Consider the following 21219-nt stretch of genomic DNA (forward strand, 5'->3'; position numbering starts at 1 on the left):
AGTACGAGGCTTACATAACTGGTGTGTTTGACCTAGTTGATCATCACTGAAGGTTTTCCACTGGGGCTTCTTTCATCATACTTGGATAAAGAATTTTAAAACTTGTCTTCTGATAGCTTGTCTAATGGCGTAGCATCGGGAAAGGTAAAGTTTGCCCAGACTTTCAGTCTCAGAGATGGTCTCTCTCATGAGACTGATTGTTGTGCAAACCTTGTAAGAGGAAGCAATTGTCTTCATCTCTGTTTTCTCAGCACTTAGGACTTAGTGCGTCTGACACATGGGAATTTTCTAGTCAATTTTGTGACTTGACAGATGGTCATTCACATGGAAGAGATGATTGGTAAATCTGAAAATTCAAACATCATCAAAAGGCAAATGCCATGAACTTCTGTTTTATCTCAAGTCAGGAGAGTTGTTATCTTAAGCCTCAGTCCTGTACCTTGATATTTATGAGTTGTTTTTTTTTTTTAATCTGAGCATCAATTTTGAAAGAAAAGATAGAGTGGAGAGAAAATTGCAACATGTAAGTCAAGTATTAAGCTCCTTAATACATAAAGAGCCTTTTTCAAAGAAGTAAATAAGGAAAGAACCTTCACTTGTAACATTCTTTTTGGCCTACTTTAATAGATATTTCACATTCTAAGAAAACATGAGCAGCAAACATTTTTAAACTCATTAATCAAAGAAAGGCAGATTATATAATTTACCTTATCAGATTGACAAAAATGAAAACATTCATCACCACTTCTAGGCTTAAGGGAAACAGGCATTCATATCTTTTATGTGGGAGTATAAATAGTATTTAATGTTGGGAGGATGATTTAACAACAGGTATTTTTATGAGTTAGCAAATTCCTTCACAAGAATGTTTATTGCCACAGTGTTTGCAAAAGTGAGAAAGTTTAAGCAACCTGCATGACTTGGAATAAGTGACTGTTAAGTGTTGTAAACAGAAATGATGAATCTTGGGGTTTTGGGTCATTAAAAATTTGTGGAGTTTGATGATATTGTGTAACTGAAATAGAATCATATCAAATAATATCTTCAGTATATGTATTGTATTCAGAAAAATGTCTATGAATTTTCTTAATTATATGTATTGCTGGATCAGAAGTTACAGTTCTTCTTGATACTTTCCAAAATTTCTTGAATTTTTATAATAAGCTAATAGCATTTCCATAATTGGAAAAAATATTTGGTACAAAGCGTAGTATATGGAAGTGAGAGGAAGTCTTAGTTACTTAATAGAATACCCATCACTGTAATGCCTTGCTGATAATTTTCTTTTGAAGGTCCTTCCCAGTGATTGAACAAGGGAAAGCAGTTCGATTAAATGCTTTAATGTTAACATATACTATTTTACAGGTTATTAAAACAGAAACAAACAGAGGCAGCATGGAGCGGTAGGAGCAAGAACATTTCAGTTAGATGGTCCTGGGTTGGGTTCATGGCTGCTGTTGTGGAACCTTGGGTGTTGAACCCTCAGTCTCCTCACCTGTAAAATGAGTATATTCACAGTCCCTGTCCTCACAGGCCCGCTGTGGGGAACACTGAGGGTCGTGTGTACGTAGCACTTAGCACCACGTGTGACTCAGCGCACAGATGGCTCTTCTTAGGAGGAGACACCTCTCAGGAGGGGTGTAGCGTTTCCTTCAAGAGAACCAAACTTGAAGACCATTAATTAGAAGTTGCTGCCCACTGTAGAAAGAATGACTGTTGTGGTGGTATATTCGTTTTTATTACCTAAACTTAGCAGCTTAAAATAACACTTGTTTAAGCTATGATTTTCCAGTAGTCATGTATGGATGTGAGAGTTGGACCATAAAGAAGGCTGAGCGCCAGAGAATTGATGCTTTTGAACTGTGGTGTTGGAGAAGACTCTTGAGAGCCCCTTGGACTGCAGGGAGATCCAACCAGTCCACCCTAAAGGATCGGTCCTGAATATTCATTGGAGGGACTGATGCTAAAGCTGAAGCTCCAGTACTTTGGTCACCTGATGCGAAGAGCCTACTCATTGGAAAAGACCTGGATGCTGGGAAAGATTGAAGGCAAGAGAAGAATAGGATGAGGTGGTTAGATAATATCACTGCCTCAATGGACATGAGTCTGAGTAAACTCCGGGAGATGGTGATGGACAGGGAAGCCTGGCCTGCTGCAGTCCATGGGGTTGCAAAGAGTCAGACACGACTGAGCGACGGAACAACAGCAGATCATCTAACAGTTTCCGTGTGTCTGAAGTCCAGGCGTGGTTTACCTGCGTACTTAGGGATTCTGGAAGCTGCCATCACGATGGTGACTGAGGCTGGTTCTTAGCTGGGGCCCGGCTCGGGAAGCATCTGCTTCCCTGCTAGCGTGGTGGTTGTCAGTGGTCAGTGTCCACGGGGTTCATGGCAGTTTGGTGCTTTAACCCAACAGGTGGGGAGAGGAAAGAAGAGAGCACAAACCTGCTCGCGAGATGCAGTGTAATCTTCCATAATGCAGTGTGATCTCGAAGATGACAGTCTGTCCCCTTTGGCATATTCCAGGGGTTAGAAGCCAATCCCAGGTCCTACCTGTGCTCTTGGGGAGATTAAGCATCTAAAGTATGAACCCCGTGAGTGGGGATCGCTTGGAGGGGGTCTGTTGGCCACAAACGGTGTTCACATTCATGTGTCAACGTTGTGTTTCAAACTCAGAGGCCAATTACTGTTAATATTTTAGGAGGTGATTTGGTTGAGAAAAGCGCTGGTTTATAGCTTAACAACACAGATTGGAAAGCAAGGTGAGGTGACACCGTGCTTCTTTAGTGTTAACTGGGAAAGGCCCACAGGCTGTCTTTGGCACTTTGAAGCTTGAGGACATAGCTCTCTTCCTGGTTATCTGAGATCATCCAACTTGGGGAGCTTTTCAGGGACTCACGACTCACTTTTCTGTAAGTAATGGGTTATGGAAATATCCCTTCAACGGTGATTTTTCCCTCCATCTCTTCTAAAATGTAGTACTGCTTTCTTTTATTATTTGTGCTGTCTTCATGAGAAGTACTCATTTCAGTGAAAATAAATAGTGCTTTGTCTTGCCCAGATTCATTGCTGAGCTTTAAATTTTCATTTGTTCTCTAGACTGAAAAACGCCATTTGTTTTAACTTCTCAACTATTTCATATGAGAAGTGTGGCACTCCGTGTCCTCTGCCAAGCCCCCCGCCTTACACTCACTCAGAGTTATTGTGACTAGTCAGCTCTCCTCTGAATAGAAACATGATGATAAATATTGCTAAGAATTCTCTGGGTATCATAAAAGTCGTAAGGCTAATGTGATTGCTGTTTGAGATGATTATAGTCAAATGCAATGCTGTGATGTTTTGGAGGTACGCTTGTAATCCAGAAGATGGGGAGAAGTGATTGATCACGCCCTTGATCAGGGATAGAAAGCTCTGATGAACATCGGAACTGTTTTCATGCTGTGAGCTGACATACCGGCTCCCACTTTACAGTACTTCTAGCGGCTGCAGTTGGAGATTCTGGAATGTTCTATCTCTTCCACTTACTTAGCATATCCTGAGTGGCTGACTGACCAAACTTAGCAAGGCATTGTTAAGTCAAGGGCTGTCTCACAGTGTGGAACTCTTGTATGAAGAAAAACCAAACCTCCCAACTCTTAATAAAGAGACTGTGTAGTCCTCATGATACACATTCTGATTGTGCATGGTGTACAAATTCAAACAGAGACCGGAGAGATGCCTCAATATTCTCCTAGACCAGCTGTTTGCCAGAACCCTGGATTGGGTAAATAAGTATCTACACATTCCCATCCCTCTTAATGCCACACATTTGTGTAGCACGTAATAACTTTTCGGAGTGCTTTTATATCTCTCTTTTTTTTAAATTTTAAAACATTTATTTACTTTTGGCTGTGATGCGTCTTCGCTGCTGTGCGGGCTTTTCTCTAGTCGTGGTGAGTGGGGGCTGCTCTCTCATTGTGGTGGCTTCTCTTGCGGTGGAGCACGCGCTTTAGGGTGCACGAGCCTTGGTAGTTGCGGTTCCCAGGCTGCAGAGCACAGGCTCGGGAGTCGTGGTGCACAGGCTTCGTTGCTCCATGGCATATGGGATCTTCCTAGACCAGGGAGAGAACCCAGGTCTCCTGCATTGGCAGGAGGATTCTTTACCACGGAGCCACCAGAGAAGCCCCATATCTTTTCTTAATTGAGTGAATGCATCCAAGTTGTGAAGATGAAGTAAGTAGTACCATGTCCATTTGACAGAGAAGGAAACCAAGGCTCAAGGACTTGACTTGCCAGGATGGTGTTATGCACAGACAAAAGCAAGTCCTTCTTATTCCAAACGTCAGGCACCTTTTATTAACCAACTGTGATGAGTAGCAGGGAGTCAGTTTGAATCCCAGATCTTCCACATTTTGACTTTGTAACCTTGGGCTATTGCCAAAATTCAAATCCTAAGTTTTCTCATGAAGGTAGAAACCTATCTTCTCATAGATTTGTTTAGGGTTAAATGACAATTTACACATAGTCCCTAAACCTGGTAAGCTCTCAGTACTTGGTAGTTATTGATACAGTTTATGCTGGATTTGATACATTGCTCTTCTTCTCACATCTCTGATGCTTGTTGGGCTCACCTGGTGTACCTTCTTCAAGCACTGGATCTGGTTGTTTGAAATCAGTGAAAGAGAGAATGTTAGTGAATTCTGAAGGTTAGTACTGGTTAGTACTTGATCTCTGGGCTCCTAGGTCATACCCTCACATTGGAGAGTTGCTGTGATATCAATGAGAAGCTCTGAAGGCAAGATGATGAGCAGAGAAGAGAAGAAAAAGAGGAGGGTGGCTATGTTTTTATTACATTGAAATATAGTTTATATAATAATTATTATTACAGGTATACAATGTAGTGGTTTAGTATTTTATAGATTATACTCCATTTAAAGTTACTGCAAAATAATAGCTATATTCTCTGTGCCGTACAGTATATCCTTATTGCTTATCTTTTATACATAATACTTATACATATCTAGTGGAGTGGGTTTGGGGCAAATGCTTGAATTTGCTGCTTAGATATATTAGCAAATTGTTTAAAGAAAAATGGAGTAGGGATAGGTTTTAGTGTGGCATCAGAAAGAGATGTGAGTTCTGACCACATGGGAGGGAACTTAGATTCTAATTTGCCATTAGAATGGATCATAGTCATTATTGTGCTAACACAAGAAGCCATCTCTTCTTAGCCACTCTCAGAATCGATCTCATGATGCCGGCAGATAGCCTGCTGTGATGAGGGTCGAAGCCTTTTCTATGTATGTAAAGGAATGTTTCTTTTGGAAATTAAACATCTGGGTGCTCATCCTGGCTCTCTGTGAGTCAGAAAGAAGCTTTACCCTGTGACTTTGAAGCAGATGTATTCTTAAACCACATGAAAAGCATAGTTGCCCTGTATCTGGATCTTCTTTTCCTCATTTAAAAACAAAACAACTTTGCCTGAGATCTGAGACATGTTGCATAAAATAAAATTCTCTGTGCTCTTCTAAATTTTAATACTGGTATGTTATGTGTGCAGTTTATATTAAAGGCATGGCATCACACATGTACACACATGCCCACCAACATTTAATGAAAGGCTATAATTTCAAGATAAGACTGTATCAAGATATACAAAGCAGTCTGCTTTCTCACCTAACTGAACTCACGGACAAGTTGCTTGCACTTTCTAAGTTACCTGTAAAATAAGAATAAGAAGAGCTGCCTCGCAGAATTGTTGCTGAGACATTAAACTCACAGCAACTCAAATATTAATTTCCTTTAAAAAAAAAAAATGGGAGCCCTTGCTCTACTTTCCTTGGTTGCACGCCCCGCTTCCTAACTGTGGACGGCTCCTGATTAATTGGAGGTGACTAGATGCTGGTTAGAGTGGCTGCATTGGCTCACTGGTGGAGGCAGTGGCTTGAGAAATGGGAGTGTGTCTTCTTCCCATAGCTAGACTGTGTCTCGAGCTAAGGACTTGTCGGTGTAGCGTTGTCATAACAAAACATTTTTTTCCTGTTATAGAAAATGTAGAAATGCTTGCAAAGGAAAATAAATTTCATTTACAACCTTACTTTATAGAAATAATACATTTTTATGTCTTCTTCCTCTCTTTTTTAACTAGTTGTTTTTGTGTAAACATGTCTTGCCCCCCAAAATACATAGAACATACATGCACAGTTTAAGGAATAGTAAATATGTGGGTGCCCATCACCCAGTGAAGAGCTAGGACATTACCAGTATCTTTGAACCCCTGTGTGCCTGAATCTTGATTTATTTCTTTGTGTTCTAGTTCCTACTGTATCATGAGCATTTTCCTATGTTGTTGTTGTTTTAGGTTGCTTTCTTCTCTTTGGAGCTTAAAGTAATCAGAGATCATGGGCTAGCCTTACCCTAATTGCTACTGGCTAATATATGACAGGCACCCTGCCTTAAATATCCATCTTATTTAATTTCACAGCACCCTATGAGCTGCAGTATTTCCTCATTTTATTCATGGAAGAAATTGAGTTTCGGAATGTTTTAAGTAAGTCCCAAGGGAGTAGACTCACCAGAACTGAGCCCAAGTCTATTTCCAAGTTCCTTGCCGTGTCCACCCCTGCTAGGCTGCCTTCTGGCTGTGTATTGGAAGTGCAATGCACGTTTAAGGAATTGGTCATTAAGTGTAGCGCCTGCATGCGTGCTCAGTTGCTAAGTCGCGTCCAACTCTGTGTGAGCCCATGGGCTGTAGTCTGTCAGGCTCCTCCGTCCATGGGATTTTCCAGGCAAGGATACTGGAGTGGGTTGCCATTTCCTCTTCCAGGGATCTTCCCGACCCAGGGACTGAAACCACATCTCCGGTAGTGGCAGGTGGGTTCTTTACCACTGAGCCACCAGGGAAGCAGTAAATGTAGTATTTCTGCCTAATTCTAAGCAAGAAGAACACAGGTGACTGGCTCTAGATTTTAGGAGTGCTGGTGCCAGAAAAATCCAAACCAGGGCAAACTTCAACAAGAATTGTGAATAAAAGAGGAGAATTTGATGATCTGAACGGTAGTGCCTATGAGAGGTCTGCCTTTCTCTGGAGGCGCCTGTGGTGTTGGGTTGTCTGGTCATTCCCGCTCCTTCCCCACCACCGCCACAGTGCGGTGGTCAAGTCAGAGCTTTTGTGTTTGGAGTAGCCCTCCCGCTGTGTTTTCTCCAATTGTGTATCTCTAATTATGGCGCAACCTGGGAGACCTTGCCTGGTTGAGTCCCAAAGAATGAAATGGTTGCTATGGTTGCTGTGGCAGCGACAACGTGGAGCTCCAAGTTGACTCGAAAGTCAGGCTGCTCCTGAGTAGAAAGAGCAGAGGCTCAATTCGGCAGAGATCCGGTTGCTCCTTATGTTCTGCAGGTACAGTCGCCGTGGCATCTTGGTTACATGCTGTGAACTCTTAAGAGGTATAGAGCAGTAGAATGTGCATAAAGGGTTGTGTGTGTAGGTAAAAAGGCATTTTTCCTGTAAATAACTTAGTTCTTAAGTGTGGGGGTCTCGCTCTTGTTCCATTTAGTGAAGCAGCTGTGATTCAGCTTGATAAATTGCTCATCTATATAAACATAACCTTCAGGTTTGCCACAGTGTCTTTCTGAGGTGTGGAAATCCACTGCCTGGGACGAGTGAATTGCAAGACATGATTAGGATGTCCCTAAGTGGCCGTTCAATGCCATCAGCCACCACCACCTGCTGGGGACAATAAAAGAAGTGGAGGGATGCGTTCACCACTTGTATATATCTTTGAATTCTCACACTGTGGGTGTCCAACCTAAATGATGCTGTAACCAGTTTTGGTTTAGTAAACCATGCTTGAATTAAAATATTAATAGGTTTTTTTCAAAACTTTGTTTGTGAGACCAGTGCAACATAAAAATAATGTTGACTTCATATCTGAAGTAGGAAATAATTTGTCTTATTTTAGAAAGTTGGAGAATTTGCTTATTCTGTTTCTTGGGAAAGGTTACTCAAATAGGATATACCTAATGTGAAGTTCAGATTGGCTTCCATTTCTTGTTGTTAAATTTTTTATTTTCTAATTTAGATTTTTTTTTTCCCCTTAATTTCAGTGTGGTACAGATTGACTTTTGATGCCAGACCTTCCTTTGTTGGCATAGAGTCTTAGAAAGCCAGGAATTCTCAAGGGTTGCTTTTCTTTCCACTTGGACTGGTATTCTTTCACAGTGGGACAGGCATTCTTCTGTTGATTGAAGCTCTCTGGAAATGACTGCCTAAGATTCTTGCATCCCGTAAGATGCATTTCGATTGCCAGATTGTTTCCGAATGCCTTCCCGGCACTGCTGAACCCCTGAACCATTAGAGCTGGCCCTGACTTTGGCTGTGGCCTTGAAGCAGGGCAAAGACTAATAGAGTTTTGCCAAGAAAATGCACTGGTCATAACAAACACCATCTTCCAACAACACAAGAGAAGACTCTACACATGGACATCACCAGATGGTCAACACAGAAATCAGATTGATTATATTCTTTGCAGCCAAAGATGGAGAAGCTCTATACAGTCAGCAAAAACAAGACCAGGAGCTGACTGTGGCTCAGACCATGAACTCCTTATTGCCAAATTCAGACTTAAATTGAAGAAAGTGGGGAAAACCACTAGACCATTCAGGTATGACCTACATCAAATCCCTTCTGATTATACAGTGGAAGTGAGAAATAGATTTAAGGGCCTAGATCTGATAGATAGAGTGCCTGATGAACTATGGAATGAGGTTCGTAACATTGTACAGGAGACAGGGATCAAGACCATCCCCATGGAAAAGAAATGCAAAAAAGCAAAATGGCTGTCTGGGGAGGCCTTACAAATAGCTGTGAAAAGACGAGAAGTGAAAAGCAAAGGAGAAAAGGAAACATATAAACATCTGAATGCAGAGTTCCAAAGAATAGCAAGAAGAGATAAGAAAGCCTTTTTCAGCGATCAATGCAAAGAAATAGAGGAAAACAACAGAATGGGAAAGACTAGGGATCTCTTCAAGAAAATCAGAGATACCAAGGGAACTTTTTATGCAAAGATGGGCTTGATAAAGGACAGAAATGGTATGGACCTAACAGAAGCAGAAGATATTAAGAAGAGGTGGCAAGAATACACAGAAGAACTGTACAAAAAAGATCTTCACGACCCAGATAATCACAATGGTGTGATCACTGACCTAGAGCCAGACATCCTGGAATGTGAAGTCAAGTGGGCCTTAGAAAGCATCACTACGAACAAAGCTAGTGGAGGTGATGGAATCCCAGTTGAGCTATTCCAAATCCTGAAAGATGATGCCGTGAAAGTGCTGCACTCAATATGCCAGCAAATTTGGAAAACTCAGCAGTGGCCACAGGACTGGAAAAGGTCAGTTTTCATTCCAGTCCCAAAGAAAGGCAACGCCAAAGAATGCTCAAACTACCGCACAATTGCACTCATCTCACATGCTAGTAAAGTAATGCTCAAAATTCTCTAAGCCAGGCTTCAGCAATATGTGAACCGTGAACTTCCAGATGTTCAAGCTGGTTTTAGAAAAGGCAGAGGAACCAGAGATCAAATTGCCAACATCTGCTGGATCATGGAAAAAGCAAGAGAGTTCCAGAAAAACATCTATTTCTGTTTTATTGACTATGCCAAAGCCTTTGACTGTGTGGATCACAATAAACTGTGGAAAATTCTGAAAGAGATGGGAATACCAGACCACCTGATCTGCCTCTTGAGAAATCTGTATGCAGGTCAGGAAGCAACAGTTAGAACTGGACATGGAACAACAGACTGGTTCCAAATAGGAAAAGGAGTACGTCAAGGCTGTATATTGTCACCCTGCTTATTTAACTTCTATGCAGAGTACATCATGAGAAACGCTGGGCTGGAAGAAGCACAAGCTGGAATCAAGATTGCCGGGAGAAATATCAATAACCTCAGGTATGCAGATGATGCCACCCTTATGGCAGAAAGTGAAGAGGAACTAAAAAGCCTCTTGATGAAAGTGAAAGTGGAGAGAGAAAAAGTTGGCTTAAAGCTCAACATTCAGAAAACGAAGATCATGGCATCTGGTCCCATCACTTCATGGGAAATAGATGGGGAAACAGTAGAAACAGTGTCAGACTTTATTTTTTTGGTCTCCAAAATCACTGCAGATGGTGATTGCAGCCATGAAATTAAAAGACATTTACTCCTTGGAAGGAAAGTTATGACAAACCTAGATAGCATATTCAAAAGCAGAGACATTACTTTGCCAACAAAGGTCCATCTAGTCAAGGCTATGATTTTTCCTGTGGTCATGTATGGATGTGAAAGTTGGACTGTGAAGAAGGCTGAGCGCCGAAGAATTGATGGTTTTGAACTGTGGTGTTGGAGAAGACTCTGGAGAGTGCCTTAGACTGCAAGGAGACCCAACCAGTCCGTCCTAAAGGAGATCAGCCCTGGGTGTTCTTTGGAAGGAATGATGCTAAAGCTGAAACTCCAGTACTTTGGCCACCTCATGCGAAGAGTTGACTCATTGGAAAAGACTGTGATGCTGGGAGGGATTGGGGGCAGGAGGAGAAGGGGAGACAGAGGATGAGATGGCTGGATGGCATCCCTGACTCGATGGACGTGAGTCTGGGTGAACTCCGGGAGTTGGTGATGGACAGGGAGGCCTGGTGTGCTGCGATTCATGGGGTCACAAAGAGTCAGACATGACTGAGCGACTAAACTGAACTGAACTGAACTTGACTTTTAGAGCATGGAGTGCTGGCAGAGGAGTGGGCCTCGCCAAAATCACGTCAGGATGATGTTCAGGCATCGGCCCACTCCGTCCTGCCCACCCTTGCATCCCCCCAGCCTTCTGCTGCTGTCTTTGCTTTGACAAGCCTTATTCTGGTGATGGAGGGCAGGCTCGGCTGAGTGACTTTGAAGTGAGCGAGGGCCGGGGAGCTAGTTACTGTCTGTCTCCGCTGCTTGGGTTGCCCACCCCTGAAGTCCTTTGCCATCCTAATCTTTGTTACCACTACTGTTCTGCCACCACTCTCCCACCATTTGTGTGCTACTCTGGGTCATCAACATTTAAAGGCTGAAATTATCAAGACTCAGTGCAAAGCTTTCTTCTCTCCTCAATCTGTACTTTCTCACTGTGGTATGAATGAATGTGGGTGCGATTTCCTGACGACACTTCAAATGTAAAATCTCTGGCCCAGGCTACTTCTCGGTCCTGGATCTGTCACTGGTCAGCATTCTGGATTTCTGTGTACTATTTCAAATGTTCAGATCTAAACACATGACTTTGTAACAACTCCCAACTAAAACCTTTACTCCAACAGCAAAATCACAGGTTTGGTCTCCTCTGTGTTATCTTCGACTTCCCAGTGGCGTTAGAGGTAAAGAACCTACGCCAGTGCAGGACATAGGAGACTTGTGTTCAATCCCCGGGTTGGGGAGGTCCCCTGGAGTAGGAAATGGCAGCCCACCCCGGGATTCTGGCACATGAATCGTGCGATCATCCACTCAACACACAGCACAGGAGCTCCCACCGCTCTGCCTCCCTCCCCTTCTCTCTTCAGTAGCATCCACGTTTCATCAGTTCTGACTGTTAAATCTCTGTCCTTAAGATGGTTCTGAATACCCATCGTGATCTGACTCTTGCCTCCCTCCCTCATCTCCAGCACCTCCCCTTTCCCCCAGCCATACTGGTCTTTTCTGTCCCTTGGGTGGACCCATCCCACCTTAGAGCCCTCACATAAACCCCTAGTTGCTAAAGTGCCCTCTTTCTGGCTACTGCCCACCATCCTTTCATGTTAAGGGCCATGTCCTTAGAGCAGCCTTCCCTTGATGCTCATATGAGGTCCTTCTCCGTCGTGTGAATTCTTAGGGTCTGCATGGCTCTCTCAGAAGAGCTGTACTTCATCAAAATAAGGACTGTGTCATTGCTCAAAGTACATGCTCAGTGGCTAGAGCAAGACCCAGCTCAAGGGAATCACTTGACAAGTATTTGGTTTGTGAATGAATGAATGCATGGTACGGTGTCAATCAGTTTACATATGTCACCTCATTTAGTCCTCAAAACAGTGCTCAAACAGCTTAAGGAGTTTACCAAGGCCACTCTGGACACAAGGCACAGTGGGGAGTCACCCCAGGGTTGGAGGGGTCACCCAAGTACAAGCTCTTTGTGCTCCCATCGTTGGCTTTCTTAAGGAGGAACCTGTAGGTGCTGCTGTTATATTTCATTAATAATACATTTGTGATGATAAAAGGTGAAAGGAACAGGGCTTTTTCTCATAAAAGAAACTGAATAGGGAGGGAGAGGTTTGAAGAGTTTGCATTTTATAGGTGCTGATTTCCTTAGGGTAATTTCGTTAAAAAAAAAAAAAACATATCCTATTAAATAATAAACTTGGGAAACTGTAGAATTATATCAGCATATTTTGTTGTCAAGCCTCTAACTGGCATTCCAGATTCATCTTCTTCACTTCCTCAGTGGTCTGTCGTCCAGAGTCAAACAGGTTTATTCCTGACCTCTGAGCTTGTAACTTTTGATCAAACTGCTTTGAATTCCTTTCCTCTGTGCTGTTTTAGTTTTTTAGAGTCTATTTGGTCACTCAGGAAATGTTCACAGACCAGCATTATATTCCGAGCACTGTACTGGACCCAACTTTGTTCCCATCCCTTGTAAGCACGTCCTTACCCTGGCTCCTCTGTCCAGCAACTCCACGCTTTGACCAGAACCTGCTATTAGTTATGTAGTGAGGTTCTGAGACGCACACGTGCAGATCCTTAGTATTTGTTAAACGTGAAGTAAGCGGAAGCCCAGGCGCTGTGCTAGGCTGACAAGTTTAAGAATAGACACACTCAGTGTCTTGCAGTCTGTTTATCCTACCAGCAACCAGGCATAAGCGGGCAGATAACTAGTGTGAAGTCAGAAAGTGTCCAAAGTTTTCTGTGATCCACCAAAACGCTGTAGGTTTTCAAGTTCCTAGACACCTCTGAGGTCTTCATTCTTAGCCCTAAGAAAATAAACTAAGAGACCTCGTGTTCGGGGAGGAGGAAGGATTAGTTTATTTCCTCTTTCTCAGTCTCTCTTTCACTCTCATCTTCACCCCTTGTCTAAGTACATCTAGTTCACTGTCAGTAAGTTCCTTTTCCCAACACGTGAAAGCATTTAGCACTTGTGCTTAGTCGTGAAAGCATTTAGCACTTGTGCTTAGTCGTCCAGTTGTGTCCGACTCTTTGTGACCCCAGGGACTGTGGCCTGCCAGGCTCCTCTATCCATGGAAATCTCCAGGCAAGAATACGTGGGTAGCCATTCTCTTCTCCAGGGGGTCTTCCCAACTCAGGAATTGAACCCAAGTCTCCTGCATTGCAGGCAGATTCTTTACCATCTGAGCCACTAGGGAAGCCCTAGGCATGATCCAATAAAAAAATAAATAAATAAACTGGACTTGTCACAAAGAGTCGGAGACGACTGAGTGACTGAGCATGGAATTAACATTAAAAGCTTCTACTTTGCAACAGACAGTGGCAAGAGTGAGAAAACAAGCCATAGACCTGGAGAAACTGTGTGCAAAAGACATGTCTGATAACAGACTGTCATCCAAAATATGCAAAGAACTTTTAAAACCCAACGATAAGAAAAAAAAAAAATTTAAAGGCCAAGGAGCTTAATAGACACCTCATCAAAGAAAATATGTAGATAGCAAATCAACATATAGACAGATATCCCACATTATGTGTTATTAGGGAATTACAAATTACAACAAGGAGATACCGCTGCATACCTATAAGAAAGGCCAGAATGTGGAACACTGACACCCCAAATGCTGGCAAGAAAGTGAAGCTTCGGAAACTCCATTCATTGCTCTTGGGAGTTAAAATGGTTCAGCCACTTCGAAAGACAGATTGACAGTTTCTTACAAAACTAAGCATACTTTTACCATACAACCCAGCAGTTCCACTCCTTGGTATTCCCTAAAGGAGTTAACAACTTATGTCTACACAAAAATCTGCACAGTGATATTTATAGAGCTTTTTTTATAATAACCAAAACTTGGAAGCCACCGAGATGTCCTGCAGTAGGTGAATGTAGAAAGTGTGGTATTTCCAGCTAAAAAGAAATTAGCTATCAAGTCATGAGAAGACATGGAAGAAACTTAAGTACATATTACTAAGTGAAAGAAACCAATCTGGAAAGTCTAGATGCTGTGTAATTCCAACTATATGACATTCTGGTGAAATCAAAACTCTGGAGGCAGTAAAAACATCAGTGGTTGCCAGGGAGTGGGGCAGGGGCGGAGAGATGGAGCACAGAGGATTTTTAGGGCAGTGAAAATATGTCCTATGATACTATAATGGTGGATATATGTCATTATACATTTATCCAAACCCATAGAATGTGCAATACCAAGAGTGAACCCTAAAGTTCAACTGTGGATTTTTGATGATAATGATGTGTCAACATAGGATTATTTTTCTTAAAAAACTTATTTGTGTTGGGGTATAGCCAGTTAACAATGTTGTGATGGTTTCAGGTGAACAGCAAAGGGACTCAGCCATGTATGTATATATAAAGTGCATCCATCGCCCCCAAATTCCCCTCCCATCCAGACTGCCATATAACATTGAGCCGAGTTCTCTGTGCTATACAGAAGGTCCTTGCTGATTATCCATTTTAAATATAGCAGTGTGTACATGCAAACACAAGTTCTCAACACAGGGTTATTGATCATAACAAGTGTACCGCTCTGGTGGGGGAATGTTGGTAACGGGGGAGACTGCATGTGTTGGGACAGGAGACTGATAGGAAATCTGTGCCTTCTGTGAAGCTAATACTGCTCCAAAATAAATAGTCTGTTTTTTAAAATGTAGACAATATGAGTATGCAGTAACAGCACTTAAGTTGCTCTTTCTATCAGGCACTGTTCTGAGCTCTTTATATATATATTAGTTAATTCTAATAAAAACCTAATGATCTCCATTTCACAGATAAGGAAACAGGAGGAGAGATGTTTGATAACTTGCTAATGTAACTGTTGAGCGGTAGGCTGTCAAACCCAGGGATTCTGGGGCCAGAGCTGTGCTATAAATCACCCTGATAAGCTGTATTGTACATATATAATTTGTAAATTAATGTACTAAGGATACTTTTACTAGTATTAGTATGTGATCCAGAAAATTTAGAGACCATTGTTTGAAGAGATCAGATGCAAGATAGTCACCTTTCTTCATTGCTGCTGATAAGCATTGCTAAACAATGGAATTTGCCTGTGAACAGGATTTGGGGAGGAGATAGCTTCTTCTTTTGTAGAAGAAGGGTCTTACCCTTTATGGGATTATTATATAGAGAAGTGGGGAGGAGAATGGAAGGAAAAAACAGGTTCTATTATACATGTAAGATATTATCAAAATAAACCTTGGATGTGTCTGGTTTTTGAGAAATCGCACACAGGTCCAAACCAACCCAGAGAGGGGATGAAGGAAGAACGGCACAGCATACAAGGGCAGGGGCAGCCTTGGCACCAGTTTGTGTTAAGATGGAAACAGGTTGGGAATTGAAGAAAGGGAAGCCTGCACAGTGCACTGATACAGGGGTGACTTCCGAGTTCCTCCAGCAATTTACAGACCGAGTCCTGGAACTGAAAAAGACCAAGTGGGATGCATACAATTCATAGGAGAAAAACTAAAAACTTAGTAGTTATATGGACAAAGAACAGGCCAGAAAATGGGCCAGTTCACTGAAAATTAATAAGCTTCCAACATGCTTAGACCTACAAAATGACATCAAACCAGCAAGATGCCTTTTGTACTATTAATTTATTAAAACGAACTGTAAACACAGAAGCAGAAAGCCTCCACCTGCCCCGCTGATCCCCCTGCGGTTGTGGGAAACTCTTGGTAAACAGTTTGTGTGTGTGTGTATAGATGTATATACACACGTGTATGTGTGTGTTAGTCGCTCAGTTGTGTCTGACTCTTTGCAACCCCATGGGCTGTAGCTCACCAGGCTCCTTTGTCCATGGGATTCTCCAGGCAAGAATACTGCCGTGGGTTGCCATTTCCTTCTCATATGTATTTTAAAATATTTATATTATATGTATAATGCCTTAATGTATCTTTTTAAATTCTCTTTACACTCTTTTACAGAAAGAATCTCAGATTCAATAAATGCCACATGCTTGTCTTAGCATAATATTGACCATGTTTAATCTAGCCGGGCGGACATCACCAATGACTATATATTAACACCAGAAAATGTATAGGATTATAATGTTGAGTGAGAAAAGTGAAGTGAAGTCGCTCAGTCGTGTCCGACTCTTTGCGACCCCATGGACTGTAGCCTACCAGGCTCCTCCGTCCATGGGATTCTCCAGGCAAGAATACTGGAGTGGGGTGCCACTGCCTTCTCCAGGGGATCTTCCCGACTCAGGGATCGAACTCGGGTCTCCCGCATTCCAGGCAGACGCTTTAACCGCTGAGCCACCAGGGAAAAACAGAATATGATTGCGCTTTATCAACTACCTCTCTTGGTACCTGGTGTTGAAATTCCTTGTCCTTACTTGGCCGTCTTTCTGTTTAGACTTCAGAATGCCAAGGGCGGAGATGGGCGGATTCATACGACAGTACATGAGAATTGTATCCATAGTGCTTTGCCCATGGTAGATATGCAGAGGAGAATAAATAAACTTTCTCCCCACTAAGAGCTGCTAACAATCTTTTGTATCTTAAAATTATGGGAAATGGTTATTTGGAGAGCTCTGTTTTTTACACTGAAGAGATTTACATTATTAATTATGTAGCTCTACCTGATTGAATTTTTTTAATCTTTATTTTTATTTATTTGGCTACACTGGGTCTTGATAGCACCATATGGGATCTAGTTCCCTGACCAGGGATTGAATGTGGGTCTGCTGCATTGGGAGTGCAGATCTTAGCCACTGGACCAGCAGGGAAGTCCCTGATTGAATGAGAAATGAAATTTTTAAAAATTAAAAAAAAATGTTTTTCCCAATGTAGTGTAGGTAACTGCGATTAAGTGCCCACCTTGAATGAATGTATAGAGATGATTGGTTTGTTTTTCTTTTATAGAAATGCTTGGGGCAAAAGCATAATACATTTCAGACCCTCCCTAGGGTGCTTTGGAGATGCATTTTTCTGATTCTCATTCCCATTGTCTGTCCAAGTTAGAAAGACAAACTATTTAAAGACAGAAACTTTAGTGGAACATGGCCATTAGTCAAAAAATTTGCTGTTAATGCATACAGTCTTGAATCCTACCCTGAGATACTTACTATGATATCCACAACACAGAGAATGTAAGACAGGTTCAAAGAATAGAACTCAGTCTTTGTGCAAGGCTTTTGTATCATCAAAGGAAAACTTACAAATATCTAGGCACCCCTGGAGCTTCCTGTTCCCATCTCTTCTCCCTGCTGAGCAAGCACATGCTAACCTTTCTTTTCTAGAATCTAACTTTCCATTCTATGACATCAAACACTTTTAATTACTCTTGACTGGTGACCTTTAAGAGATAACTTGGGCTTCTTGGTATCAGTCTCTAAAGAAACCAAACTCTAAGGTGTGTGATATCATCTATTAAATTAGGGAAAAGGTTCATTAAAGCTACAATGAGTCTGGGATGCTTCTCTCCTATTATAACATGAACTGAGAGTGTGGTGATTCACAGATTTTTAGACTCACCAAGAGTCTATAAATCATAATTTTCAGTGAAAAGTGTTTTTTGTAATGACAGTACTGTTTTGCCTTTAATAGCTATTTACTATGTATATAAAATATTACCTTTGAACTGTTATAGCCTTGTTGCTGTTCAGTCATGCCCAGTCGTGTCCAGCTCTTTGCGACCCTGTGGACTGCAGCATGCCAGGCTTCCCTGGCGTCCTTCACCATTTCCTGGAGTTTGCCCAAGTTCATTTACTTTGCATCAGTGATGCCATCCAGCCATCTCATAGCCTTAGTTAGTTCATAGCCTTGGCTAGTTTTAATGCTCCTTCATTGGTAGAAAATTTATGCAGAGATCATGAAATATTTAAAGTTACTGCTTATTGAGTGCTTCCTCTGTATTAGGCACTGTTTAAACATATTTAGATATATTATCTCAGTCCTTATAGCAGTCCTTTGAGGAGCATGGTATTGTTCCCAAAACACCAGGGTTTAGGAATCCCGGAGTTTCCAGAGATTAGCTTGCTCAAGATCAGAGCAGACAGGGAAGGCTCTGCTGCTCAGGTCTGTCTGCCATCGAAGCATCACTCTTAATAAGGTGATGGTCTGGAATAGAAGAAAACTCTAACTCCAGTACTTTGGCCCACCTCATGCGAAGAGTTGACCCATTGAAAAAGACCCTGATGCTGGGAGGGATTGGGGGCAGGAGGAGAAGGGGACAACAGAGGATGAGATGGCTGGATGACATCACTGACTCGATGGACGTGAGTCTGAGTGAACTCGGGAGTTGGTGATGGACAGGGAGGCCTGGCGTGGTGCGATTCATGGGGTTGCAAAGAGTCGGACACGACTGAGCGATTGATCTGATCTGATTAAAGCACTTGCATTAGTGAGCATATGTAATGTGGAGATTCTAGGAGTTACTTACACAGTAGATTTGTGATACTCAAGTTCATTAACTTTCCATCTTTCAAAGAAGCCACAGAGTTATTAACTGCATAGTGAAAGTTAGTGAAAGCTGTTGGGCAAGTTGGCCTTGAAAATAGTTAAGCCTGCAAAGGTTACATATTCTAGCTAGATGGCATTTTGGAAAAAGCAAAACTATGGAGACAGTGAGCTCAGTGTTGCCAAGGGCTCGGGGGAGGGAGGGTGGATTTTTAGGGCAGTGAAACTATTCTGTATGGTGTTGTTAGTAGAGAATATATGGAGAAAAATTATACATTCTGTGGTTGGTGTTCAGTCACTAAGTCGCATCCGACTCTTTGTGACCTCATGGACCGTAACACTCCACTCTCCTCTGTCCTTCACTATCTCCCAGAGTTTTCTCAGATCCATGTCCATAGAGTAGGTGATGCTATCCAACCATCTCATCCTCTGTTGCTCCCTTCTCCTCCTGCCCTCAATCTTTCTCAGCATCAGAGTCTTCTCCAATGAGTCGGCTCTTCGCATCAGGTGGCCAAAGTATTGGAGCTTCAGCTTCAGCATCAGTCCTTCTGATGAATATTCAGGGTTGATTTCCTTTAGGTTGACTGGTTTAATCTCTTTGCGTTATACATTTATCAAAACTCATAAAATGTGCAACACCAAGAGTGACCCCTAATGTAAACTGTGGACTTGAGTTAATAATGATGTCTCAATGTTGGCTCATCAAATGTAGTCAACGTGCCACTGTAACTCAAAATGTTAATAATAAGGGGAACTAGGAGATGGGGTGGGAAATCTCTGTACTGTTCCCTTAATTTTCCTGTGAACCTGAAACTGCTCTTAAAAATTGTCTTTTTTTTTCTTTTAAAGGTAATCCTCAAGACTTTCCCTCCAATTTCAGGATTTTCTCCATTTTTAAAATTACTGACCCAAGTGCTAAAACATCAGTCATACTTCACATTCCAGTGTCTTTCACCCCGCACCTGGTCTTTGAGTAGCTTTGTGGATGAGCTTTTCCATGTATACTTTCTCTGTCTTCGTCCAACTGCTGCTATGCTAGCTGCTTACACTTGGTGCCCCCACTCTCAGCCTGTCCCACCTGCTGCCTGCTGCCATGAGATGAATCTTCCAGAAACACTGTCCTGGTCGTATCCCTCCCCGGGCCCCACACCTTTTTCTGTGCACCTGCTCCATCTCACTTTCTCCATCATCTGCATGAGGAGCCTGTAGACCATGAAGTCTTGTTAGAAGCCGTTGTTTCTTGAAGTCAACAGGGAGCTCTGTCAGCACGCTGTAACATTTTGTTGACACTTGTTCTCACAGTCCCGTATTCCACACTGCGTTGTACTTTCTCCCCGCACAATCGGACCACGTGATGTGATGGCAAAGACAATGTGTTCCCTCCACCAGTTTGCAAGTCACTGTCGAGCTTTGAATACAATAGGCCCTGGAAGAATGCATTCGGCTGAACTCAGTGTATCTGTTTCCAGTCTCTTTATCCAGAGCCCCACTGTTAAGTATAATGAAAGAGAAGCCCATTGCCCATGCGATAGGCATGTGAATCACAGGAAAACAGCTGTTTCTGACATGAGAGTGTTGTACTGGTATTGGATCAGTGACAGATTTATTTGGGGTTTATACTCACTTTCTTGGCTGCCCTACTATGTCTTGAATAAAGAGTTTTGATTGGCATTAGCAATTTTTAATCAGTACATTTTGAACCAAAAGCCCACATGCTTTTCCAAAAGAAACCCTTGTTGCACAATAAATGAATACCTTTGCTATCTTTCCTATTAGAATATTAAAAATGGTGTGTAAACAATGCTGTAATAACTATTTGCATTCTTTGAGAACTAAGGAATCTTGTGGGTTTGCCAAGTAATTCTTCTATCGATAAAACTTCATTTTTTTTTAACCTCTTGTGGCTTAATTCCAGTAAAAGATTTTCAACTGAGTGAAAATCAATACTCTATACCTCTTAGGTCTTTTTCTTTATCACAAGTAAAAGGTTGTTGTTTTGCCCCTAAGTCATGTCCGATTCTTGCAACCCAATGGACTATAGCCTGCCAGGCTCCAATGTCCATGGGATTTCCCAGGCAACAATACTGGAGGGGGTTGCCATTTCCTTCCCCAGGGGATCTTCCCGATCCAGGGATTGAACCTGTGCTCCTTCATTGCTGGCAGATTCTTTACCACTGAGCCACCAAGGAAGAGTGAGCTAGAAGAGCTTATTAGTAGCTCAGTTATTGCCTCAACATTTGAGTTCAGCTTGAAGAATCTTGGCTTGAGGGCAGAGGTGAGAGGGAGATAAAGAAGTAGGCATTTATAGGACCAGATTTGTGTCTTATTTGCTTTCCAGATTGTTTAAGCAAAGCACATTTCAGCAAGTTAAATTTCAACTTGAGAGTTGTCCAGATGTTAGATGGCAGGACTCCAAAGAATGAATGTGCTGTGCTTTTAGAAAAATGATCTTATTTTGTTTTGTTTTGTTTTGTTTAAAAATAAAGGTCAAGAGAGATATCAGCAGGAAAGTCAGAACAAGAAGTGGATTTAGAGATAGAAATGTTCCCATTGAGGAACAAGAAGGGATAATCTTTTCAAAAGGAGATACAGTTTAATAGTATGTAGGAAATGGACTTAAGATT

At 42.1% G+C, this 21219-nt stretch overlaps 1 protein-coding gene across 2 annotated transcripts in view; it reads left to right on the forward strand.

Moving 5' to 3' along the window:
- IQGAP2 (IQ motif containing GTPase activating protein 2) overlaps positions 1-21219 on the forward strand; it is a 307710-nt gene that overhangs the window by 86498 nt on the left and 199993 nt on the right. The gene's annotated exons all lie outside the window — the stretch shown is intronic.

This window comes from Bos javanicus, chromosome 10, assembly GCF_032452875.1.
Source record: "Bos javanicus breed banteng chromosome 10, ARS-OSU_banteng_1.0, whole genome shotgun sequence".
Lineage (NCBI taxonomy): Eukaryota > Metazoa > Chordata > Mammalia > Artiodactyla > Bovidae > Bos > Bos javanicus.